We start from the raw sequence: 26,036 nt of genomic DNA on the forward strand, positions 1-26,036 counted from the left end.
CACACACATGCAAAATTTAAAGGAAGCTGGCCAGCAGAAATAGAAAATTATTACAGGACTTGCTGCTCTTACTTTTGCCATTTTTCTGGTTTCCCTAAAATTTGCCTTTTTAGATTAAATCTGAGGGCACATATATTGATGAGATGTCCATTTTTTTTTTTTTTAATTTTTTTTTCAACGTTTTATTTATTTTTGGGACAGAGAGAGACAGAGCATGAACGGGGGAGGGGCAGAGAGAGAGGGAGACACAGAGTCGGAAACAGGCTCCAGGCTCTGAGCCATCAGCCCAGAGCCTGATGCGGGGCTCGAACTCCCGGACCGTGAGATCGTGACCTGGCTGAAGTCGGACGCCCAACCGACTGAGCCACCCAGGCGCCCCGAGATGTCCATTTTTTAATAAAAAAGTGTTTTCATAATTAATCTAAGAAATTTTATTTTTGTCATTTAAATATTTCTTGAGCTTACTTTTTGTAGTTTAAGGAATTTAAAGTTATACAATTTAGAACCTATACTCAAATGTATGATTATATAGAAAAACACTGGAAATTCTAGTTTTAGTTGTGATTCATACAAGTTGTAATGATTTTGAACAAGTTGATAATTCCATCTGGCATAATGTCTAAGATGGAAATAGTTATACTGTGTACTTTCTAAGGACTCCCTTAGTTTTATGGCTCATTCACATCTATAAATCTGACTGATGACTTCTTTTATTTTTCTGACTGATGACTTCTTAATCTTTATCTCCAGCTCCTGCCCCAGTCCTAACTTTTGAGAAATAAATGTGCTTTTATAGCCACAAACTTGAAAAATATGTATAAAGTTAAATTCTACTTATTTCTTTTTAAATTTTTAAAAAATGTTTATTATTTTATTTTTGAGAGAGAGAGTATGTGAATGGAGGAGGGGCAGAGAGAGAGACACAGAATCTGAAGCAGGTTCCAGGCTCTGAGCTGTCAGTACAGAGCCCAACACGGGGCTAGAACTCACAAACTGCGAGATCATGACCTGAGCCGAAGTCTGATGCTTAACTGACTGAGCCACCCAGGTGCCCCTATTCTATTTATTTCTTAAAATTTATTTGTTTTTATTTCAGTATGATCATTGAATGTTATTACAATTAAAACTGTCACCTAATTTGCATTCTAATGAAACTAATGCCAATGAGAACAATGTTTCTTGAGTTTTTATTAAATGAAATTTCATTAATTTTAATTTGGATAAACTTTATTTTTTTATTTATTTTTTTTTTATATATGAAATTTATTGTCAAATTGGTTTCCATACAACACCCAGTGCTCATCCCAAAAGGTGCCCTCCTCAATACCCATCACCCACCCTCTCCTCCCTCCCACCCCCCATCAACCCTTAGTTTGTTCTCAGTTCTCAACAGTCTCTTATGCTTTGGCTCTCTCCCACTCTAACCTCTTTTTTTTTTTTTCCCCTCCCCCATGGGTTTCTCTTAAGTTTCTCAGGATCCACATAAGAGTGAAACCATATGGTATCTGTCTTTCTCTGTATGGCTTATTTCACTTAGCATCACACTCTCCAGTTCCATCCACGTTGCTACAAAAGGCCATATTTCATTTTTTCTCATTGCCACGTAGTACTCCATTGTGTATATAAACCACAATTTCTTTATCCATTCATCAGTTGATGGACATTTAGGCTCTTTCCATAATTTGGCTATTGTTGAGAGTGCTGCTATGAACATTGGGGTACAAGTGCCCCTATGCATCAGTACTCCTGTGTCCCTTGGATAAATTCCTAGCAGTGCTATTGCTGGGTCATAGGGTAGGTCTATTTTTAATTTTCTGAGGAACCTCCACACTGCTTTCCAGAGCGGCTGCACCAATTTGCATTCCCACCAACAGTGCAAGAGGGTTCCCGTTTCTCCACATACTCTCCAGCATCTGTAGTCTCCTGATTTGTTCATTTTGGCCACTCTGACTGGCGTGAGGTGATACCTGAGTGTGGTTTTGATTTGTATTTCCCTGATAAGGAGCGACGTTGAACATCTTTTCATGTGCCTGTTGGCCATCCGGATGTCTTCTTTAGAGAAGTGTCTATTCATGTTTTCTGCCCATTTCTTCACTGGGTTATTTGCTTTTCGGGTGTGGAGTTTGGTGAGCTCTTTATAGATTTTGGATACTAGCCCTTTGTCCGATATGTCATTTGCAAATATCTTTTCCCATTCCGTTGGTTGTCTTTTAGTTTTGTTGGTTGTTTCCTTTGCTGTGCAGAAGCTTTTGATCTTCATAAGGTCCCAGTAATTCACTTTTGCTTTTAATTCCCTTGCCTTTGGGGATGTGTCGAGTAAGAGATTGCTACGGCTGAGGTCAGAGAGGTCTTTTCCTGCTTTCTCCTCTAAGGTTTTGATGGTTTCCTGTCTCACATTCAGGTCCTTTATCCATTTTGAGTATATTTTTGTGAATGGTGTGAGAAAGTGGTCTAGTTTCAACCTTCTGCATGTTGCTGTCCAGTTCTCCCAGCACCATTTGTTAAAGAGACTGTCTTTTTTCCATTGGATGTTCTTTCCTGCTTTGTCAAAGATGAGTTGGCCATACGTTTGTGGGTCTAGTTCTGGGGTTTCTATTCTATTCCATTGGTCTATGTGTCTGTTTTTGTGCCAATACCATGCTGTCTTGATGATGACAGCTTTGTAGTAGAGGCTAAAGTCTGGGATTGTGATGCCTCCTGCTTTGGTCTTCTTCTTCAAAATTACTTTGGCTATTCGGGGCCTTTTGTGGTTCCATATGAATTTTAGGATTGCTTGTTCTAGTTTCGAGAAGAATGCTGGTGCAATTTTGATTGGGATTGCATTGAATGTGTAGATAGCTTTGGGTAGTATTGACATTTTGATAATATTTATTCTTCCAATCCATGAGCAGGGAATGTCTTTCCATTTCTTTAAATCTTCTTCAATTACCTTCATAAGCTTTCTATAGTTTTCAGCATACAGATCCTTTACATCTTTGGTTAGATTTATTCCTAGGTATTTTATGCTTCTTGGTGCCATTGTGAATGGGATCAGTTTCTTTATTTGTCTTTCTGTTGCTTCATTGTTAGTGTATAAGAATGCAACTGATTTCTGTACATTGATTTTGTATCCTGCAATTTTGCTGAATTCATGTATCAGTTCTAGCAGACTTTTGGTGGAGTCTATCGGATTTTCCATGTATAATATCATGTCATCTGCAAAGAGCGAAAGCTTGACTTCATCTTTGCCAATTTTGACGCCTTTGATTTCCTTTTGTTGTCTGATTGCTGTTGCTAGAACTTCCAGCACTATGTTAAACAACAGCGGTGAGAGTGGGCATCCCTGTCGTGTTCCTGATCTCAGGGAAAAAGCTCTCAGTTTTTCCCCGTTGAGGATGATGTTAGCTGTGGGCTTTTCATAAATGGCTTTTATGATCTTTAAGTATGTTCCCTCTATCCCGACTTTCTCAAGGGTTTTTATTAAGAAAGGGTGCTGGATTTTGTCAAAGGCCTTTTCTGCATCGATTGACAGGATCATATGGTTCTTCTCTTTTTTTTTGTTAATGTGATGTATCACGTTGATTGATTTGCGAATGTTGAACCAGCCCTGCATCCCAGGAATGAATCCCACTTGATCATGGTGAATAATTCTTTTTATATGCCGTTCAATTCGATTTGCTAGTATCTTATTGAGAATTTTTGCATCCATATTCATCAGGGATATTGGCCTGTAGTTCTCTTTTTTGACTGGGTCTCTGTCTGGTTTAGGAATCAAAGTAATACTGGCTTCATAGAATGAGTCTGGAAGTTTTCCTTCCCTTTCTATTTCTTGGAATAGCTTGAGAAGGATAGGTATTATCTCTGCTTTAAACTTCTGGTAGAACTCCCCTGGGAAGCCATCTGTTCCTGGACTCTTATTTGTTGGGAGATTTTTGATAACCGATTCAATTTCTTCGCTGGTTATGGGTCTGTTCAAGCTTTCTATTTCCTCCTGATTGAGTTTTGGAAGAGTGTGGGTGTTCAGGAATTTGTCCATTTCTTCCAGGTTGTCCAATTTGTTGGCATATAATTTTTCATAGTATTCCCTGATAATTGTTTGTATCTCTGAGGGATTGGTTGTAATAATTCCATTTTCATTCATGATTTTATCTATTTGGGTCATCTCCCTTTTCTTTTTGAGAAGCCTGGCTAGAGGTTTGTCAATTTTGTTTATTTTTTCAAAAAACCAACTCTTGGTTTCGTTGATCTGCTCTACAGTTTTTTTAGATTCTATATTGTTTATTTCTGCTCTGATCTTTATTATTTCTCTTCTTCTGCTGGGTTTAGGCTGCCTTTGCTGTTCTGCTTCTAGTTCCTTTAGGTGTGCTGTTAGATTTTGTATTTGGGATTTTTCTTGTTTCTTGAGATAGGCCTGGATTGCAATGTATTTTCCTCTCAGGACTGCCTTTGCTGCGTCCCAAAGCGTTTGGATTGTTGTATTTTCATTTTCGTTTGTTTCCATATATTTTTTAATTTCTTCTCTAATTGTCTGGTTGACCCACTCATTCGTTAGTAGGGTGTTCTTTAACCTCCATGCTTTTGGAGGTTTTCCAGACTTTTTTCTGTGGTTGATTTCAAGCTTCATAGCATTGTGGTCTGAAAGTATGCATGGTATGATTTCAATTCTTGTAAACTTATGAAGGGCTGTTTTGTGACCCAGTATATGATCTATCTTGGAGAATGTTCCATGTGCACTTGAGAAGAAAGTATATTCTGTTGCTTTGGGATGCAGAGTTCTAAATATATCTGTCAAGTCCATCTGATCCAATGTCTCATTCAGGGCCCTTGTTTCTTTATTGACCGTGTGTCTAGATGATCTATCCAGTTCTGTAAGTGGGGTGTTAAAGTCCCCTGCAATTACCACATTCTTATCAATAAGGTTGCTTATGTTTATGAGTAATTGTTTTATATATTTGGGCGCTCCGGTATTCGGCGCATAGACATTTATAATTGTTAGCTCTTCCTGATGGATAGACCCTGTCACTATTATATAATGTCCTTCTTCATCTCTTGTTACAGCCTTTAATTTAAAGTCTAGTTTGTCTGATATAAGGATGGCTACTCCAGCTTTCTTTTGGCTTCCAGTAGCATGATAAATAGATCTCCATCCCCTCACTCTCAATCTAAAGGTGTCCTCAGGTCTAAAATGAGTCTCTTGTAGACAGCAAATAGATGGGTCTTGTTTTTTTATCCATTCTGATACCCTATGTCTTTTGGTTGGCGCATTTAATCCATTTACATTCAGTGTTATTATAGAAAGATATGGGTTTAGAGTCATTGTGATGTCTGTATGTTTTATGCTTGTAGTGATGTCTCTGGTACTTTGTCTCACAGGGTCCCCCTTAGGATCTCTTGGAGGGCTGGTTTAGTGGTGACAAATTCCTTCAGTTTTTGTTTGTTTGGGAAGACCTTTATCTCTCCTTCTATTCTAAATGACAGACTTGCTGGATAAAGGATTCTCGGCTGCATATTTTTTCTGTCTAGCACACTGAAAATCTCGTGCCAATTCTTTCTGGCCTGCCAAGTTTCAAAAGAGAGATCAGTCACGAGTCTTATAGGTCTCCCTTTATATGTGAGGGCACGTTTACCCCTTGCTGCTTTCAGAATTTTCTCTTTATCCTTGTATTTTGCCAGTTTCACTATGATATGTCGTGCAGAAGATCGATTCAAGTTACGTCTGAAGGGAGTTCTCTGTGCCTCTTGGATTTCAATGCCTTTTTCCTTCCCCAGTTCAGGGAAGTTCTCAGCTATTATTTCTTCAAGTACCCCTTCAGCACCTTTCCCTCTCTCTTCCTCCTCTGGGATACCAATTATGCGTAGATTATTTCTTTTTAGTGTATCACTTAGTTCTCTAATTTTCCCCTCATACTCCTGGATTTTTTTATCTCTCTTTTTCTCAGCTTCCTCTTTTTCCATAACTTTATCTTCTAGTTCACCTATTCTCTCCTCTGCCTCTTCAATCCGAGCCGTGGTGGTTTCCATTTTGTTATGCATTTCGTTTAAAGCGTTTTTCAGCTCCTCGTGACTGTTCCTTAGTCCCTTGATCTCTGTAGCAAGAGATTCTCTGCTGTCCGCTATACTGTTTTCAAGCCCAGCGATTAATTTTATGACTATTATTCTAAATTCACTTTCTGTTATATTATTTAAATCTTTTTTGATCAGCTCATTAGCTGTTGTTATTTCCTGGAGATTCTTCTGAGGGGAATTCTTCCGCTTGGTCATTTTGGATAGTCCCTGGCGTGGTGAGGACCTGCAGGGCACTTCCCCTGTGCTGTGGTGTATAACTGGAGTTGGTGGGCAGAGCCGCAGTCAGACCTGATGTCTGCCCCCAGCCCACCGCTGTGTCCACAGTCAGACTGGTGCGTGCCTTCTCTTCCCCTCTCCTATGGGCGGGATTCACTGTGGGGTGGGGTGGCCTGTCTGGGCTACTTGCACACTGCCAGGCTTGTGATGCTGGGGATCTGGCGTCTTAGCTGGGGTGGGTAGGCAAGGTGCACAGGGGCAGGAGGGGCAGGCTTAGCTTGCTTCTCCTTAGGTGATCCTCTTCAGGAGGGGCCCTGTGGCAGCAGGAGGGAGTCAGATCCGCTGCCGGAGGTTTGGCTCCGCAGAAGCGCAGAGTTGGGTGTTTGCGCAGAGCGAGCAAGTTCCCTGGCAGGAACTGGTTCTCTTTGGGATTTTGGCTGGGGGATGGGTGGGGGAGATGGCGCTGGCGAGCGCCTTTGTTCCCCACCAAACTGAGCTCTGTCGTCCGGGGGCTCAGCAGCTCTCCTTCCCTTTGTCCTCCAGCCTTCCCGCTTTCTGAGCAGAGCTGTTAACTTATGACCTCCCAGACGCTAAGTCGCGCTTGCTGTCGGAACACAGTCCGTCAGGCCCCTCCGCTTTTTGCAAGCCAGACTCGGGGGCTCTGCTTGGCCGGCGAGCCGCCCCTCCGCCCCGGCTCCCTCCCGCCAGTCCGTGGAGCACGCACCGCCTCGCCGCCCTTCCTACCCTCTTCCGTGGGCCTCTCGTCTGCGCTTGGCTCCGGCGACTCCGTTCTGGTAATCCTCTGGCGGTTTTCTGTGTTATTTAGGCAGGTGTAGGTGGAATCTAAGTGATCAGCAGGACGCGCGGTGAGCCCAGCGTCCTCCTACGCCGCCATCTTCCTAATTTGGATAAACTTTAGCGGCTGATGTAGTAGCTACTAAAATTGTCAAAATATTCTTAAAGCGATGCTTAGATTAAACAATGAACTAAGGCAATTTTTAGTCCAGTATATAAGTTACCACGCCATCATAATAACAAGTTAAAACCTGAACAAACTGAAAAATAAACAACTCTTCTTAGATCTGTAAGAGAAGTAAGGTGATGGGGCAAACCACTGCACCCCAAACTGGAGAGACTGATTGACAAATATAGAGAATCATAACTTCTTGGAGCAGAAACCCATGAGCTAAAATATGTGCAGAAACTATTTTGGGGAAGGAAAGCTTGAACTGTAATCAACAAATTGCTGGAGGTTCAGTGTGGACAAATCTGAGAGATAAAAATTCGAGAGGGACCCAGTTGTTGGGAGCCTCCCACACTTTTATGAGTTTTGTGAGTCCAGGAGCACAAGCAGTCTTCACAGCGACTATTGGAGAAAAATCTCCTTGTGCTTCTCTCAGGGGGAGGGGAAAAGGAATCATTCTGAAATGTACCAGAGTGGTCTATTCTTTAAACAATGTCTGTTCCCACGAGAAACTAGTTAACTAGAGCTTAATCTACTGGCATTTTATCAGAGCTTAACGGACCTAGGGAAAGAGATATAGTCAATACCAGCTGGATCTAGCTTTCTATGAGCAAGAAGGGAAATGCCCAACTCCAGCACACTTAAGCCATCCTTTTTCACCTAATGGGTCAGGGAAACTGAAAAGCAAATGTGAAGCTCACAGTCCAAAGGCACAGGCTCACTGAAAGCCTGAAGTATAATCACAGGACTATCGAATGCTTCCCCTTCCATTATCACCATATTACTCAAGGTCTACTTACAGCAGTTCTTTTTACCCATATCATATATTTTATACATACATATATATATATATATATATATATATATATATATTACCCAAAGATATACTCACATTATATCTAGCTAGCAAGGAAAAATGATAAGGCATACTAAAGGGTAAAAAACACAAAGACACTGAGCAAGCATCAGAATTAGAGTCAAATGTGACAGGGATGTTGGAATCATCAAGCTAGGAATTTAAAACAAATGTGATTAATATGCTAAGGCTGAAGTGGACCATAAGAAAGAACAGATGAGGACAGTGTAAACAGAGAGATAAAAATTCTAAGAAATAACCAAAATGAAATACAAGAGATAAAAAATGCTATAACAGAGAGAAGGCCTTTGATGAGCTTATTAGTAGACTGGACACAGCTGTGGAAAGAATCTCTTGAGTTCAAGTTTATCTCAAAGAAATCTTCAAAACTGGAAAACTGAACAAAGACTGAAAAAACAGAACAGTATATTCAAGGACTATAGGACAACTTCAGAAAGTAGAACATATATGTAATGGGACTGTCAGATACTAAACCATCAATCCAGAAAGTTCAGTGAACATCGAGCAGGATAAACACACACACACATCAACTAAATCTAGGTGTATCATTTTAAAACTCCAGAAAATTAAAGATAAAGAGAAAAATCCTGAAAAAAAACCAGGAAATAAATTTATCTGTAGATGAGCAAAGATAAGGATTATATCAGACTTCCCTTCACAAACCAGGTAAGCAAAAAGAGAGTGTATTGAAATATTTAAAAAAATTTTTTTTTTCAACGTTTATTTATTTTTGCGACAGAGAGAGACAGAGCATGAACGGGGGAGGGGCAGAGAGAGAGGGAGACACAGAATCGGAAACAGGCTCCAGGCTCTGAGCCATCAGCCCAGAGCCTGACGCGGGGCTCGAACTCGCGGACGGCAAGATCGTGACCTGGCTGAAGTCGGACGCTTAACCGACTGCGCCACCCAGGCGCCCCTTGAAATATTTTAAATATTGAGAGAAAAGCACATCAACCTAGAATTCCATCCCCTGTGAAATTATCCTTCAGAAGTGAAGGGAAAATAAAGACTTCCTCAGACAAACAGAAATTGTGGGAACTTGTTGCCAGTAGAACTGCCGTTAAAGAAGTCCTTTAGAGAGAGGGTAAATGACATGCTAGTTCTTAACTGCATCAGTGATTGAGTACAGGCTGCTTGGAGAAGAGTTAATGAGCCTGGGACGCCCCTTGTCCATTAGGACTCAGCTGAGACCTGCTGGCTGATTGTGCTTGTTCCTTGGGAAGGCATGGTTCAGTTCTGGAGTAGGTTATTCTCAAGGATGTAGCCAATGCTAATCATTCTCCTGCTCCACCACCCATTCTAGATTTGCCGTAACTTCGATGAGCACCTAGACTCGTCCAAGTGGCTTACCTGGTGGGGTTACTAGACAGACCTCTATCACTGAGGTGTCTGAGCACAGTCACCATGTCTTTCTCAGAGCTGTGTTGGGTCTGTCCCCTTAGGATCCAAATCAGACAAAACAGACATGCCAATAGATCTTACGGAGATCAATCACAAAATTTCTTGTGCTCAACTGTGTAAGAGCACATATACCTGATCAGGTTCACTTGTTCCTGCCAGTTTGGTGACTTCTCACTTGTTCTCTTGTCAAGTAACAGATTGGAGCTGAAATTGAAGTTTACTGAGACTTGTGGGTCTGTTTTCTCATACACGCATTCATCTGTAGGAATCACAAGCCCAAAACCCACAAGGCCCAGAGTTGGAGAGAATGTACACCCATACTTTCCAAGTGGATTTCTGGGTGTGTTGGAAAGAGGGACATACCTACTTATACCCTGTAGTACTAAGATCCATCATTTTAAAATTCATGGCATAGAACCATGTACTAGTCATGTACTACATGTGCATTTTCAGTATGGTTCTTCATTCTTGCAAACAGTTATTTTGGGGTTGGGACCTCTGCTATACCTTCAATTGACCTGACGTTATACCCTCATATTTATTATTGAATGTGGTCTTTTGTGGGAGAAGCAAGCATTGTTGAGGCCTCTCTCTGTGGCTGAGGCTAATCTGGAAGTTGCTGACAGCTTCAAGCTGCCCACTTAGTCATCCCAACAGAAAGGGTAGAAAGTGCTTCTTTGTGGGGGGGATCTGGGTGGCACATAAACGTATCTACCACTTGGGGTGGTAAGGCTCAATCACTAGAATGTATTGACTGAAGCAGGGAAACTGAGGGTCCAACTGCTCCTTATTAAGACTCTTGGCCAGCACTCCCATTTTCTTTACTATTTTCATACTGCCTCTTGGAACATCAATCCTGAGCTCTTCTGGGATGGCATAAATGAGAACTGGCTTACAACTCACGGGCATCCTCCTCAGCAGCACAAAGCTTTTAGAATTTCGACTCTACTAAGTCCCTTAGTCATGAGGGCACTGTTTATCTCTTTCAATTATTTAGAAGTTTTGATATCTCCCTCCCTCCCACAATGATTCTCTACAATCTTCTTTATCTTGTTCTTTTACAATTGTAAACATCCCCTTGTAGATCTTTTCAAAGATTTTTGGGGAAGAGCAATAAAAATAAATTGTGGGTGAAATAGGCTTGCCTCTCTACTGCATCTTCTCTGCAAGCTCTTGCCCAATCACGCCCTCCCCATCCCCATGCCAGGACGTGAGAGCGCTGCAGGAAATACTGCAGGGTCACGTGATATCTCAGTCCAAAGACACTGCGATATGGGTCAGAGGGTCCAGTGCTTTTCTGCTTTTGTGACTCTGATGTTTCCTCAAGTACAAAGGTAGCATCAGTTTTGCTAAGTTGGATTAAGATGTGGGGAAAGAAGTTACATTCTCTTCACTTAAAATAGTCTTATACTTACATAAAATATATATATATATATATTAACTATCATAGTTTGGAAATTATCCTTTTTTTTCATTTTATTTTGTTTTAGGCTTTTCTGAAAAGTCAGTGACAGAGAGATGTATTTTTTTTTGTTTCTGTTATGTTGCTTCTGTTTTACCTTATATATTTTGCTGTTATGTTTATCTTTACATATAAAATTGTTGCTATCACATATCACTTGAATTATAAAGATTTCTCTTGGCAATTAAAAAAAAGAACTAAAACTTCTGCATATTATGTTAGAACATTGTGATGTTGTCAATTATGACAAATCACTATCACAGATACTTAAAAACTAATGCAAAATTTCATATAATATATATCATGATTTTCACTGTCAAAGCAATGTAGAATCCAGATGGTATTTCCAAGTGTTTCATCTTTTGAATTTGTTTATACAAGCATATTATAAAACAAACCAAAACCAGAAATATGTTGCTCACTTTTTTCAAATTTCTCTTCATTCAAAACTATATACTAAAAAATGCTAGGCAGAAAATATTCTCTTTAGAAATTAGTTTTGAGATTTTTAGACATGAACTTCACCACAGTGAATCTTACAAAAGTTTTTGCTTTTATTTTTAAATTCCTAAAATTTTACTGGAATAGCATTTTGTTGCATGTTTGCATGCATTTGTACCCTAAAATAAAAATGAAAAATTATAAATTTCATAAGTCAATAGCCAATCTTAAATCCAATTATATTTTTGTATCCTCTGGCTAATATCTTTAATACTAACCAACAATGTACGGAATAAATGTGGGTAGCAAATATTTTTATTCATTTATTTATTTTAAAGTTTATTTTTATTTATTTATTTATTCATTTATCTTGAGAGACAGAGAGAGTGTGTGAGTGAGAGGGGCAGAGAGAGAGAGGGAGAGAAACAATCTCAAGTAGGCTCCACACTGTCAGCACGGAGCCAGATGGGGGCTCAAACTCATCAACCAGGGGATCATGACCTGATCCAAAATCAAGAGTCAAATGTTCAACCAACTGAGCCACCCAGGCACCCCATAAATTCACTTTATTTTTGCCAAAGTTATTTTTTTTCCATATTTGAGCACCTTCTATGATTTTGCTTAACTCTTATAGTGCGTTGCCTATTTATTTGTAATAAATCTGATTACATCACATTTGTATAAAATCTTGTACTTTATCTGGTCTTATTCCTATTTTGTGCTTGAAGTGATTATAAGGTTATTTTTGGTATGTGTTTCACCAAGAAGTTTCATCTTTTGGCAGATCCGGCAACTATTCTATACAATTTTTGAATTGTTCCAGAAATAGTCATCATTATTGGTAAAATTAAGGCCTTATTTCCTTGGAGAAAAATCAAACTATGTGCTGGAGAAAGCCCAAAGAATGTTTTTTGAGCACCAGCCATATATTTAGCTTGAATAATTTTTTTTATTTAACAAATATGTTAGTGCCAATTTCATAGGTGGCAAGGATGCCCAGCCTACCCGGAGACTTGTGAGAAATAGTAAATGGTTACCATTTTAACCACTAAGTTTGGGGGTGATTTGTTATGCAGTACTATTGTGGCAATAGGTAACTGATACAGAATTTGTTACCCTCAAGTCAAATGCTACTATTAAAAAAAACCCTGAAATATGTGGCACTTGCTTCTGATTCAGCTCCAAATATAGGCTTTGAAAGTAGCGAGAAAACTATTAGCAAAAGCTAGAATAGAAGTAAAGAAACTGCTAGGGTAGACTGGAAAAATTGTGCCCCACGTTAAATGGTGGCAAAATAATTTGTAAAACTTTTACCTGTAGTAACTGGAAAAATAGAAAATGTACTTAATGAATTTTTGGAGTTGAGCAAGGAGATTTTCACACAGAATGTTAAAATAGTCAGCTTTTTCTAGCTACATGTGATAAAATGCTACATGAAAGATGAGACAGAGAAAACCCTGGCCAGTTTGCAAGCAGAATGTAGAGGGAATACAGAGGACATATGGGTTGGAATTGGAAAATAAAGCTGTTTCTCATCTCCATCCACTTGAGTCAGTAAATTATCAAAGTAATATAGGTATTAAGGAAAATATCAAATGAAGGATGTAGCCCAAAGAACCTTTGTTAAAGTCTCTGAAAAAATTAAGGGGTTGCCTGGTATACCTCTGAAGCAACAATAAGGCTTTTAGGTATCATAAAAATGTTGCCTACAGCAGCCTGGCCTAACCAAAGTATCACTGATTAAGTCTAGACAGAGGGACCTTTTTTCAAAAGAATTGCTGGTGTGAATTTTGCTGAATGAGGTGTAGTCCAGGCATACTCATTGGAAACTTACAAAAATATTTGGGAAAATATTACTTTTACATGTATAAGTGCTTGGGTTAAAAGGTTGTGAGACTGTTCAAAATGCAAAAAGGCCTTTGGAGTCATAACCTTCTATAAACAGAAAATAGGATAACACAAGTTGCTTAAGGAGCATACTTTCCCTTACCCTCTCATGAGAGTTTTGAGGAAAACAAGGAACGGAGAGGTTACAGTATAGAACAAGTTTTCTACTTGGCTACTGAAGTCCTGCAAAAAATAGGAAGACAAAGAATGAACAACATACAAGAAGACTTGGTAAGTAAGTAAGATTGGTAGAAAATTCAATTGGGGTGGGGGAGGGGGCAGACATAAGAGAAAGAGATTGAGAGAGAGGAAGCCATGGAATTTGTTTCAAAGAAGTAAGGTTTAGTAGACTAGCACACTGGGGTGTAAGAGGGACATTGACACATTCCCCTTACCACCTTTGTGAGAGAGTGGTAGGGGGAAATGTTAGAAATAAAAGGTAAATTTCAGGGTAAAGATGTAGAGAAGTTTGTTTACTAAGTAATGGTGGATATAGAGAGTGATCATAAGTTCTTATTTTCATGGAATAGTCATAGTTTATACCTAATGCCCATTAGTCTTCTCTGGTTTACCATCTGTCATGTCTACAACCCAATTTGGACAATAAATTCTATGGTCATCACACACAAATGGCACTTGGGAATTTTTTTAGAGGGAAGGGAGGAGTGGGAATTTAGGTGAAAAGAGAAAACACGTGTTTGTTGAGTGTATGAATGGATGCAACTAATGAAATGGTGGGATGGACAGAGAGAGAGGATAAAGACAAGGTCTCAGGTTCTTAGGAGTGACTCAGGATCCTTTATAGGTTAGCTTGCTTGAAGAATTTCATTAGTCTCTTTCTAGACAGACTCAAATTTCTTTGAAGATAACGCATCTGAGGTCCAGATTTATCCTGCTTCTGAAGGGGTTCTTTTTTTGTTTGTTTGTTTGAAGTTTATTTATTTTGAGAGAGAGAGAAAGAGAGAGGGTGGGGCAGAGAGAACAAGGGACAGAGAGAATCCCAAGCAGGATCCATGCTATCAGTGCAGAGCCTGATGTGGGGCTTGATCACTCGAAATGTGAGATCATGACCTGAGCTGAAATCAAGAGTCAGACACTTAACCAATTGAGCCACCCAGGTAGGTGCTCCTGAAGGGGTTCTAATCCACAAAGGTAAATGAATTACTTAGTTTCTCTGTGTGAAAATAGTAGCATGTCCCTAGATTGAGATCTTTATTTGCTAAAAATGATCTCTTTGTTGATTACTAAGTTTAAACATTCCCCTAAATTTAATATTAATTCCTCTTCATTCTATTGCCTGGATTTTAGAAAACTTTTTTTTTTTTTTTTACCAGTCAGAGGTAGCTTTCTTTCTTTTTCTATTTTTTCTTTCTGTCTTCATGTTAAAAAAAAAATTTAATGTTTATTTATTTTTGAAAGACAGAGAGAAAGAGTATGAGTGGGGGAGGGGCAGAGAGAGAGGGAGACACAGAATCTGAAGCAGGCTCCAGGCTCTGAGCTGTCAGCACAGAGCCCAATGTGGGGCTTGAACTCACGAACTGTGAGATCATGACCTGAGCCCAAGTCGAATGCTTAAGCAACTGAGCCACCCAGGAGCCCCTCTTCCTTCATTTTAAAAATATTTATTTCCAGAGGCACCTGGGTGGTTCAGTTGGTTAAGTGTCCGACTTTGGCTCAGGTGATGATCTCACCATTTGTGGGTTTGGGACCTGCGTTGGGATCTGTGCTGACAGCACAGAACTCAGAGCCTGCTTTGGATTCTGGGTCTCCCTCTCTCTCTGCCCCTCCCCCGTTCACACTCTGTCTTTGTCTCTCAAAAATGAATAAACATTAAAAAAAATTTTAAATAAAATATTTATTTCCCAAAACATTGATTTTACTAAATTTTTATCAATTAAAATGTACCAAAGATGTGTGTGTGTGTGTGTGTGTGTGTGTGTGTGTGTGTGTGTGTGTTGGTAGTGGGGAGTTGTGCTCAGCAGTTTTATAATCTTGCTTCAGAATGGCTTTACTGGGAATTACCCAGGTTTGATATGAATAAATAGAATGAAAGGCCATGAATGTAGACCATATCCACCCAAGAACCTGCCAACCACATACTCTTCCTATACCACTGGGTTTAACAATTGCTGTTAGATGATTTTGGAAATATGCCACACAAATAAATATTTTTCCTACTACTTGATGCAAAAGTTGGCCTAGGCAGGTCGTGCAATACTAGAGCTTGCCAGTGAAAATGTTTGTCATACTATGGCAGAACCCAGCTGACTTGTCATCTCTAGTGGAGTGCTCTTCTGGCCCATGGCATATACAGTGTCATTCTTGAGACAAAATGAGTCTGTTAGGAAGAGGTTTGGAGTATTCCAGTAGACAGAGTCTATTTTTCATGTATAGCTTTTATATACAGTCACATGTTTCCCAGTTCCTGAATTTTAGGAATGTAATGCTGAAGTCAATGTTGGCTGAACTTCATTTAAAAGACATAATGCATGAGAAAGGCCTTAAGACTTCAGTTACAGTAAATCCAACAACAAAAAATAGTTTCCATATAACAAAGGAGAATAAACGAAGTAATTTAAACAATTTAGCTTCTAGGTTCTTCAGGCTAATTGCAGTCACAACACAGAAGGAGCCTTTTAATCAGGTTGAAAGAATGATTCCAAAAAGGAAAAACAAAGTAAAACTACTAGTCAAAGTATTTTGCCAACATATGTGAGAGCATAGGTACGTATCTGAAAGCAGCAGGCTTTTTACTAAAGGGTTACTGACAATTTACTCCATAATGTGGCATCACATGCACAGTGAAAATTCACCACATGAAAGATTTGGTCACTGGGAAAATTTAGAATAGAAATGCTGTAAGAATGTGGAGTACATGCTGTTGTAAAATCATGAATGAACACTAAAGAAATTAGTGTGCTAGGAAACAACTATTGAGAAAATAACTGATCTGTGAATGTTTTAAAAACATGAAAATTCTAGAAGGTAATTATTTTGGTTGCATAGACAACTTTGTAAATTTAGGGAAATTTCTTAATTTATTGCATAAATGTGTTTAAAATGCTTTATAGGGTCAAGGCAATTGTTAGAGTGAATTACAGGCATATTCTAACATATAATGTGTGGTTGAGAAAATTTGAAGGAGAGGGTTGCAGAAATGTGTGTGTGGTGGGGGTGGGGGAGCAGTCTCAGTCCATCTGAGCTAGGATTCAGACTACTTCAGACAGGTTTGATGAGCTGCTGTCAGCAAGAGAGCATCTGGCTGGAGGAAGGGACTTCCCACGTGTGCTGTCTGAAATATTAGATGCTCCAGTTGGTCCTGAAGCCATCTGAACTGTGGAAAAGACAACTTCAAGGCATGGCTGTTCTAGCCTATCCAATTCTTCCCAGATAGTATAAGTGATGAGAATAGGCTAGAGAAGGAAAAATATGAATATATGGTATGCATTCCCTGGGAACTCAAGGAAATCTTCCTGAGTTGGGGCAGGTATCCAACTGGGGGTGATCATGTTATATGAAATACTCATCTCACATAAGATGGGCTAGAGCAAATGAAATCAAGTCATTATGTAAATTTGATCCCATTTATACACACAAGCTGGTAAGCTCTGGAGCTGTTCAAGTTATAGACTTACAAAGAATTATACATTGCCATGCCCTCTGCTCCCCTCCCACAGTCTCTTAAGCAAAGGGAATATGCTATCCTATGTATTTTTCCATTATTGACACCATCTCTTGGAATTTTAGCCTCTGTAGTATGCTGCAAGATGTGTGAAAAAATTAATCAAAAAAACAAAAACAGAAACAAAAAAAAAACAACCCAAAACCAAAACCAAAAAACCAAAACAAAACAAAAAAATCCCTGCTCACACGGGGTATTTTCCTTAACCATGTTAGCTTCTTGGCCCAACACAGTTTAAAATTAGATAGCCTCTGAATCTTAGTTTATTTGTTGGAAAGTGTTGAAGATTAACAAAACTATTTGTTGTTTTTGTTCCAAGGAAGAAAATGATGAAATCTTTGTTTTCTTTATAAGTTGAGCCAATATATTTCAGACTGAGATGCTCTGAGAATATACATTCTTTTATAAAGTGTAAACATTTTGGAGAGAATCTGGGTTTTTTTCTGTCAAATATGTTAGCACAACTTTTCTGAAAACAGCTCACCAAATGACAGACTGGAATCAGAATAAGCAGCATCTCAAGAGAATCCTGGAACCATTTTATGACTCTTAAAGATTTGTGATAAATTTTTTCTCTTAAAAAAAGATTGTTTTTGCTAAAGTAAATCAAGAAAAATCTAATTTACTGAGGCACATAGAGAAAATAGTTCTCTAAATGACAATTTAGTCTATTTTCTTAGGTAAAATCATGCTGTTTCTTCTATTTCTTTAAACAGATAGCCTGTTTAAACAAGGAACAAAATAATGTCGTATCTTGCTACCATTTGCAGTTGAAAAGGGTGGAGGTATGATACTGTGTATATATCTCTGGTGGCCTCTGGGAAAGAATCCAGGGTATGGGGAAGGCAGAGCATAAGGAATACTTTTTTTTTTAGTATTATACAATCTTTTGTACTGTTTAGTTGTTTAAGCATGTGATATTTCTTATTTAAATTAAACAAATAAATCATTGAAAATGTAACCCATATGTGCAGCTTAGACCTTCCTCTGCTCCAGACACATGCCTTTACTCCCTGTCATGTCTTCATCTCTAGTACAAAGGGGACATAGACTATTCATTCTATTCTTTCCCATTCCATGGTTGAGGTGAAGAACCCAGAGTGGGAGATAATTGTCCAAGGATATACAATTGGTTAGTACCAACGTCTAGACCAGAGCTCCAGATATCTTAATTCTAGGGAGGTGCTTTTCTCACCCCATGGCCCTATAGGTAGAGAACAAACCGTGTTGGCTTTAAGAATGATCTTCCGTTCCATTCTTCCTTTCTGGTGCTGCTCACTAAGACTGATAACCTCTGCATCTCATGTCCGAGGGCCTCCTGCCTAGCCTTTCAGCACCAACTAACTAGAATAATAAAACCATAAAGTGTCCTAACTTAGGCCTTTTTAATTTGAGGTCTAGAGATAGGTCTCAGAAAATCTTGCATGTAATTAAGAGCTAAAACTCTGGGGAGAGAGCAGTTCCTGTGAGCTTCATTGCCAAGTAAGATGAAGAAAACTTTTATACCCAGAAGAGAAAGATATAAAAGCAGTCAGATACCCAAATGTCTTCATAACAACCTGCTTATCTGCTAGAACACATCCAAGTGTTGGAAAGTCATCACCAACAACAATAAAATTCACTTGGACATTTAGCTCTATTTTGAAGTACTGGAGTGAATCTTGTTCTTGCCCTTGCTACAACCTATGTCCATTATGTGTGGTCCTTACTTTGGAGAGCCCAGGCTGACAGAATAGCCACTATCAGAAACATGCTGCCATGGCAGGAACGAAAGAGAGTTTAGAGCATATCACACCAAGAAATAAATGTTCAGCCAGGAAGTGGCATACATTATTTGTGCTTTCAGCTCATTGGCCAGAATGGTTACATGGGCTCAACGAACCACTGGGATCCAGAAAGTGCTATCATGCCATGTGCCTGGAAGGCAAAGAGCTGGAAATATTCAGTGAGCAGTATTCATTACTACCATTTTTCTAAGTGGCTAGCAGTCCTGTCCTAGTTCTAGCAATTTCTTAAATGCCAAGAAAACTTAAGCCACATAGACAACAAAGGTGATTGAAAACTCTCACAGCAGTAGGATATGCTACTGTAGTTGTTCATTTCAGAGTGCCTGTCTGTCCCTCTCCACTTGCATGGTGAAGAGACGGGTCTCTGGGGTCATACTTGTAACATATTATTGCCTTTCTCCACAACAGAGTGGACCAGGGATTCACACTCATCCTGGTGGGGGTCAATCTGTTGGTTAGCCTATAAACAAATGTATTTTTGTGACACAGAGTTTATGGTCAAACAGATGTGGGGCCTATGAATCAAATGATTTTATAGAGTTGGGCCTAGGGCAGGGAATTTCAGCCATATTCATACTCTTTAATTAATCAATCAATCAGAAATTGACTGGGGAGAGTAGCCAATGATCAGAGAGGATGAGAATAAATGAGATAAAGTTTTATATGCAGTCCTGGAGAAGGAGAGGGTGAGAGAATGAGAGAGAAAGAGAGAGAGAGAGAGAGAGAGAGAGAGAGGAAGAGAAAGAGAAACTTATGACTTTAGTGGTTTCTAAATCCCAGTTGTATTCCCAAGAGGCCAACTGTGCTTCATTTCTGTGAGACTGCTTTATAGCTTCTCAGTAGTCTCCTCATTTGATTTGAGCTGCTTTCTTATCCATATTAAATGAATTGAGAATCCTAGTCACTCTGCCTCGGCCTGGACTGTCATACCTAGTCTATGCCGAGTCTATGCAGAAATTTTAAAACTCATACTGAGGTGGGGTGTATGGTTGGGTGCTAAGAGAGAAGAACCTCATTGTAAACTTGTATTAGCTTCATTTCATTATGTATTAGTATTCTCAATGATCTGGCATCTGGGGACTCGCTAACCTGGAAGAGGCTGCCTCTCCCAGGGTTCATTTATTCCTAGAGATAGCAAACATCTTGCCTGGGAATGCACTTTGCATATGCAAATGAGCTAATCCAGAGGACACCCAACCCTCACTTCCTCACAGGCTCACTCCAGGCCATATTCTCCTGCCCTAACCACTCCAAGGGCCAGGTACCAGACAACTCAAGACAGCCACTAAGTCCGGAGCCTGCTGAAATTATTCAAACTAGAAATCTTAAACCTGCTTGTCCTGCCATGCCCTTTTCTTTCCATAAAAAAACACAACAGAGGCTCTTGCCCCTGCTTTCTCTTCTCCCCCTCTGCCTCCTGATCCACCCTGGTTAGGTGGGCCCTGCATGGTGTGTCAGGCCTCCTGTTTCTAAGGATCTTTAAATCTAAAACTTCTTCCTTCATGACAATCATGTCCGTGTCTGCCTGTCTTATCATATCTGATTAAAACGAATCCAAGGTACATTTTAAAACAAAACCTCTGTTTTCTTCTGGGCCTTATTCTTAGATCACCTATTGATTAACTTGTCTAAAGAGTAAGGACCCGCAGTTCTGAAAGGTGGTCCTCTCAGATATCCAAATTATAAGCTGTCTGATGACATAGAAAAGAAAAAGTAATTACTTTTCCCTCTTATTTTTATGTATATGAAATGAATCACTCTTCTAAGTATATTTTTATGTAAAAAGTCAGTACTAAATGTCATAAACATGCTCTCTCTTGGGCAGAACTTGAAAACACACATATGTCCTTCCCCTTTTTTTTTTCCAGACTCTGCAAACCACCATCCTTTTATTATGACAACAAAACAATGACCTCAGTTATGTCAGAATTAAATTACTGATATTAAAATCCTCTTGTTTGGACTTTATGTGGGGTCTGGGACAGTCCTAGATGGTATTTGGCTAGAGAATGCGGAAATGCCTGCATCGTGATACTGATATATCTCTCTAGGGAAGGCTCATGGCACAATTCTCTCTCTCTAAACCCCTGGCTTTACTCCTGTGTATAGTAAGCTGGCATTCAGGCACATATAGCGTTTGTTAAAAATATCCACCTCCCTTTAGCTCCAGGACCTCGAGACACGCTGATTTAGTATAACAATACTTTCTTTAGTTCTCCTCCCAGTGTTGGTGTAAAAATTTTAAAATTGTATCCCAGCTGTCTTGGGTTCTCAGACACTGGATTTTTTTTTTTTTCTGGTTCCGGAAGAATGGACTATACAAGCCCAATATGCTCAGTAAGCAGCCCCCATGACTGTTCCTTCCCAAGTGTGTTAGTCAAGGTCTAGTCGTGAAGACAAAACTACATACTTCAAATGTTTCAAGCAGACAGGAATTAAATATAGGGATGCAGGAGACTCCAGGGAAGTGACGGAAGCTACTGCTGAGGCCACAGCCACCTCACAGCCCCCAGGCTGAAGAATGAGAGGACACGCACTGCTAATCAGTCTCCACGTCTCTGTAGCAAGAATACATTCTGTCTCTTTTCCCCTCCCTTTCCCCCTTAATACCATCTTAATATATTTTCATTCAAACCAGTGCAGTTCAGTGTCCCACATTTGGTCAATGGAAGCCTCATCTCCTTGGCCCCCTAGTCTTTTTCACATGTCACAGCAGTCCTTGTAGCTTCCTGTTTTCTAATCACTCATGGGCCTCTCATTTGTTACCTGTTCTAGAACTCTGATTGGGAGGTGCTACAGGGATGTGGTTCCCAGGCTTTCAGCCCTGTGACACCAGACAAGAGCAAGAAAGGGTGCAGAAGCAATGTTGAGTGCTGAAAGACAATTTGGGACACCATTTTTATCAGGACGTTACAATGCCTTATCTATCACTCAGAGACAAATGCTCTGTCTAAAGGGCTAATGACTTAAGATACACTACAAAGCCTGCCCTGATTCAAGGGTAGGGGATACAGATTTCATTTCTGGATGTTAGGAAATGAAAGAATTTATAACTATGTTTTCAAATGATCACAGTATTCTGTCTACCTTTTAAAATCTATTGAAGCTTTTTTTGTGAATATATATTATTTATTATTTACTTATTATTATTTATATTTTATCATTACAAAATTTCATTTAATAAAATATTTAATATTTAATAAAATATTAAATTTTATTATTTATGTATTTATTATTAAATAAGTATTATTTACAGGCAGTTTTCACAAATGTCTTATGTTTATTTGAAAATAAAGCATGTTCTCTTTTATTATGGTATAGAGTTTAATATGGATCTATATAGTCTACTTTATTCATTTTGCTATTTAGAACTTTGCTATCTTTGATAAATATTTTCCATTTTATTTCACTAGATTTGAGAGGAGTATGTTAATTTATTAGTTGTGTCTGTCTTTTTCCTTATTCATCTCCTCTGGTTTCTGCTTTATAAAGTAGCTACCATGTTCTTTTATGTGTAGATTTTAAATAAAAATTTTAATTTGATTATAGTTGACAATCAATGTTAAATTAGTTCCAGGTACAAAACACAGTGATTTGACAAGTTTATACATTATACTATGCTCATCACAAGTATAGCTACCATCTGTTACCAGACAATGCTATGATAATATCATTGACTATATTCCTTATGCTATGCTTTTCATTTCCATGACTCATTCACTCCATAACTGGAAGTCAGTATCTCCCACTCCCCTTCACCCATTTTGCCCATCCTTTTACCACCTTCCTCTCTGGGAATCATCAGTTTGTTCTTTCTGCTTATAGGTCTGATTCTGCTTTTTGTTTCTTGTTTTTTTTTTTTTTTTCATTTGTTTTGTTTTTAGATTCCATGTATGAGTGAAATCATATGGTATTTGTCTTTCTCAGTCACACTTATTTCATTTAGCATAATACCCTCCAGATCCACCCATGTTGTCATGAAAGGCATGACACACTCTTATGACTGTGTAATGAAAGCCATGACACAGTCTCATTACTGTGTAATATTCCATTGTATATACATACTACATCTTCCTTATTCATTCATCTATCGATGGACACTTAGATTGCTTTCATAATTTGACTTTGTAAATAATGCTGCAATAAACACAGGGTTGCATATATCCTTTTGAATTAGCATTCTCATTTTCTTTAGGTTAATACCTAGTAGTGGAATTATTCAATCATATGGTATTTCCACTTTTAATTTTTTGAGAAACCTCTATACTGTCTTCCACAGTGGCTGCACCAATTTACATTTGCACCAACAGTGTACAAGAATTCCTTCATTTTCACAACCTTTACAAAACTTTTTATCTTTCTGCCTTTTTGATTTTAGCCATTCTGCCAGGTATAAGGTGATATCTCATTGTGCTTTTGATTTGCATTTCCCTGAAGATTAGTGATGTTGAGCGTCTTTCAAGCGTCTGCTGGTTATCTCTATATAGTCTTTGGAATATGCCCATTCGGGTCTTCTGCCCATTTTTAAATCAGATTTTTTGTGTGTTTGCTTTTGTTGTTGAGTTCTATAAGTTCTTTATATATTTTGGATATTAGTCCCTTATCAGATATATCATTTGCAAATATCTTCTCCCACTACGTAGGTTGACTTTTTGTCTTATTAAGTAGGATTTCCTTCACTGTGGAGAGGAAAGCTTTTTATTTTGATGTAGTCCTCATAGTTTATTTTTTATTTTGTTTCCTTTGCCTTAGGAGACATATGTACAAAAATGTTGCCATACCCAGCTGATGTCAGAGAAATTACTGCCTGTGTTCTCTTCTAGGATTTTTATAGTTCCAGGTCTCACATTTAAGTATTTAATTCATTTTGAGTTTATTCTTATGTATGATGTTTGAAAGTAATAGTTTCATTTTTTTTACATGTAGCTGTACCAGAACCATTTATTGAAGAGATGTCTTTTACCCATTGTATATTTTTGCCTCCTTTGTTATAAGATTAATCAACCATATAAATGTGAATTTATTTCTGGGCTCTCTATTCTGTTCTATTGATCTCTGTGTCTGTTTTTGTGCCCGTACCATATTGTTTTGATTACTATAGCTTTGTAGTACATCTTGAAATCTGGGATTACGATTCCTTCAGCTTTGTTCTTTTCCTCAGATTGCTTTAGCTAGTCAGGGTTGATACAATTTTGTGTTTCCCTACAAATTATTTATTCTATTTCTGTGAAAAATGCTGTTGGTATTTTGACAGGGATTGTATTGAATCTACAGATTGCTGTGGGTAATATGGACACTGTAACAATATTAATTCTTCTAATGTATGAGCATGGAATATCTTTACGTTTGTGTCATCTTCAATTTCTTTCATTAAAGTTTTACAGTTTTCAGAGTATATAAGTTTTTCACCTCATTGGTTAAGTTTATTCCTAGGTATTTTATTCTTTTTGGTGTAGTTGTAAATAAAATTATTTTCTTAATTTCTCTTTCTGCTACTTTATTATTGGTGTATAGAAATGCTCTTGAGGGGCGCCTGGGTGGCGCAGTCGGTTAAGCGTCCGACTTCAGCCAGGTCACGATCTCGCGGTCCGTGAGTTCGAGCCCCGCTTCAGGCTCTGGGCTGATGGCTCGGAGCCTGGAGCCTGTTTCCGATTCTGTGTCTCCCTCTCTCTCTGCCCCTCCCCCGTTCATGCTGTCTCTCTCTGTCCCAAAAATAAATAAAAAAAAGTTGGAAAAAAAAAATTTAGAAATGCTCTTGATTTCTGTGGATTAAGTTTTTTATCCTGCAGCTTTACTGAATTCATTTATTACTTCTAGTATTGTTGTTGTTGTTGTTCTTGGAGTTTTTAGGATTTTCTATGTGTTCTATCACATCATCTGCAAATAGTGACAGTTAAACTTCTTCTGTACCAATATGAATGCTTCTTCTTTCTTTTTCTTCTCTGATTGCTGTGGCTAGAACTTCCAGTATTTTATGTGTAGATATTAATAACTTTTTATTATGCATTTTAGTAGTTAGCATCATGAAGTGTACTTTTCTTGGTCTCATTTCATACTTGGGGGCTAAATTATGCCTTGATTGAAAAGAGCATTGTGATTCCTACTATTTGTTTGTTCTTTTACATTTTTGTTTGCCATCATCTTATCTGCATTATAATCCTTCAGAGTCTCCTTGTTTTGAATGTTTCTACAAACAGAGGTTAGAGTTATGTTTTGCTTTGGTCGCCAACCTGAATTTTGTAATAGATATGATACTCTATTTACACTTAACTAAACAACCTATTCCTTTGGTGCAGTTCAGTCATGGTTTATGTTATATTTATTCTGTGCCTATATTTCTATATATAGAAGTATACGTGTATACAAACATACATTTTCACTATGTAGAGTTGTTCTATTTTGACATTTGTTTTGGCATTTAGAATTTTTTTTACACCAGTTTTAGATTCACAGCAACATTAAGAGGGAGGTACAGAGATTTTCCATATACTCTCTTCCCCTATACATGCATAGCACACCTCCCTGTATCAATAATCCACCAGAGTGGTACATTTGTTACAATTGATGGACCTACACTGACACATCATAATCACCCAAAGACTATAGTTTACATTAGCTGTATGTATAACTCTTGGTGTTATACATTCTATGGGTTTGGACAAATATATAGTGACATGTATCCGCCATATGGTATCCTTATTTTCACTTCTCTAAATATCCTCTGTGCTCTGCTTATTCATCTCCCTCTCACAACCACTGATCCTTTTACTGTCTTCATAGTTCTGCATTTTCCAGAATGTCACATAGTTGAAATCATATGCTTTGTGGCCTTTTCAGGTTGGCCTCTCTCACTTAGCAATATGTATTCAAGATTCCTTCATGTCTTTTTATGGCTTGATAGCCCATTTCTTTTTAGAACTAAATAATATCTCATTGTCTGGAGTTATCACAGTTTATTTATTTATTCATCTACAAATGGACATCTTGGTTTCCTCCAAGTTCTACCAATTATGAATAAAGCTGCTATAAACATCTGTGTGCAGATTTTTACATGAACGTAAGTTTTCAACTCCTTTAGGTAAATATTAAGGAGACTATTTGCTAGATTATGTGGCAAGAATATATTTAATTTTTTAGAAACAGCCAAACAATCTTCCAAAGTGGTTGTAGCAGTTTGCATTCCCACCACAGTAAGTGAGAGTTCCTGTCACCCTAAATTCTGGCCAACATTTGTTGTTGTCTGTTCTAGATTTGGGTCATTCTTATAAGATGTG

This window comes from Puma concolor, chromosome C2 (genome assembly GCF_028749965.1).
Source record: "Puma concolor isolate L17-30 chromosome C2, mPumCon1.1.hap2, whole genome shotgun sequence".
NCBI lineage: Eukaryota > Metazoa > Chordata > Mammalia > Carnivora > Felidae > Puma > Puma concolor.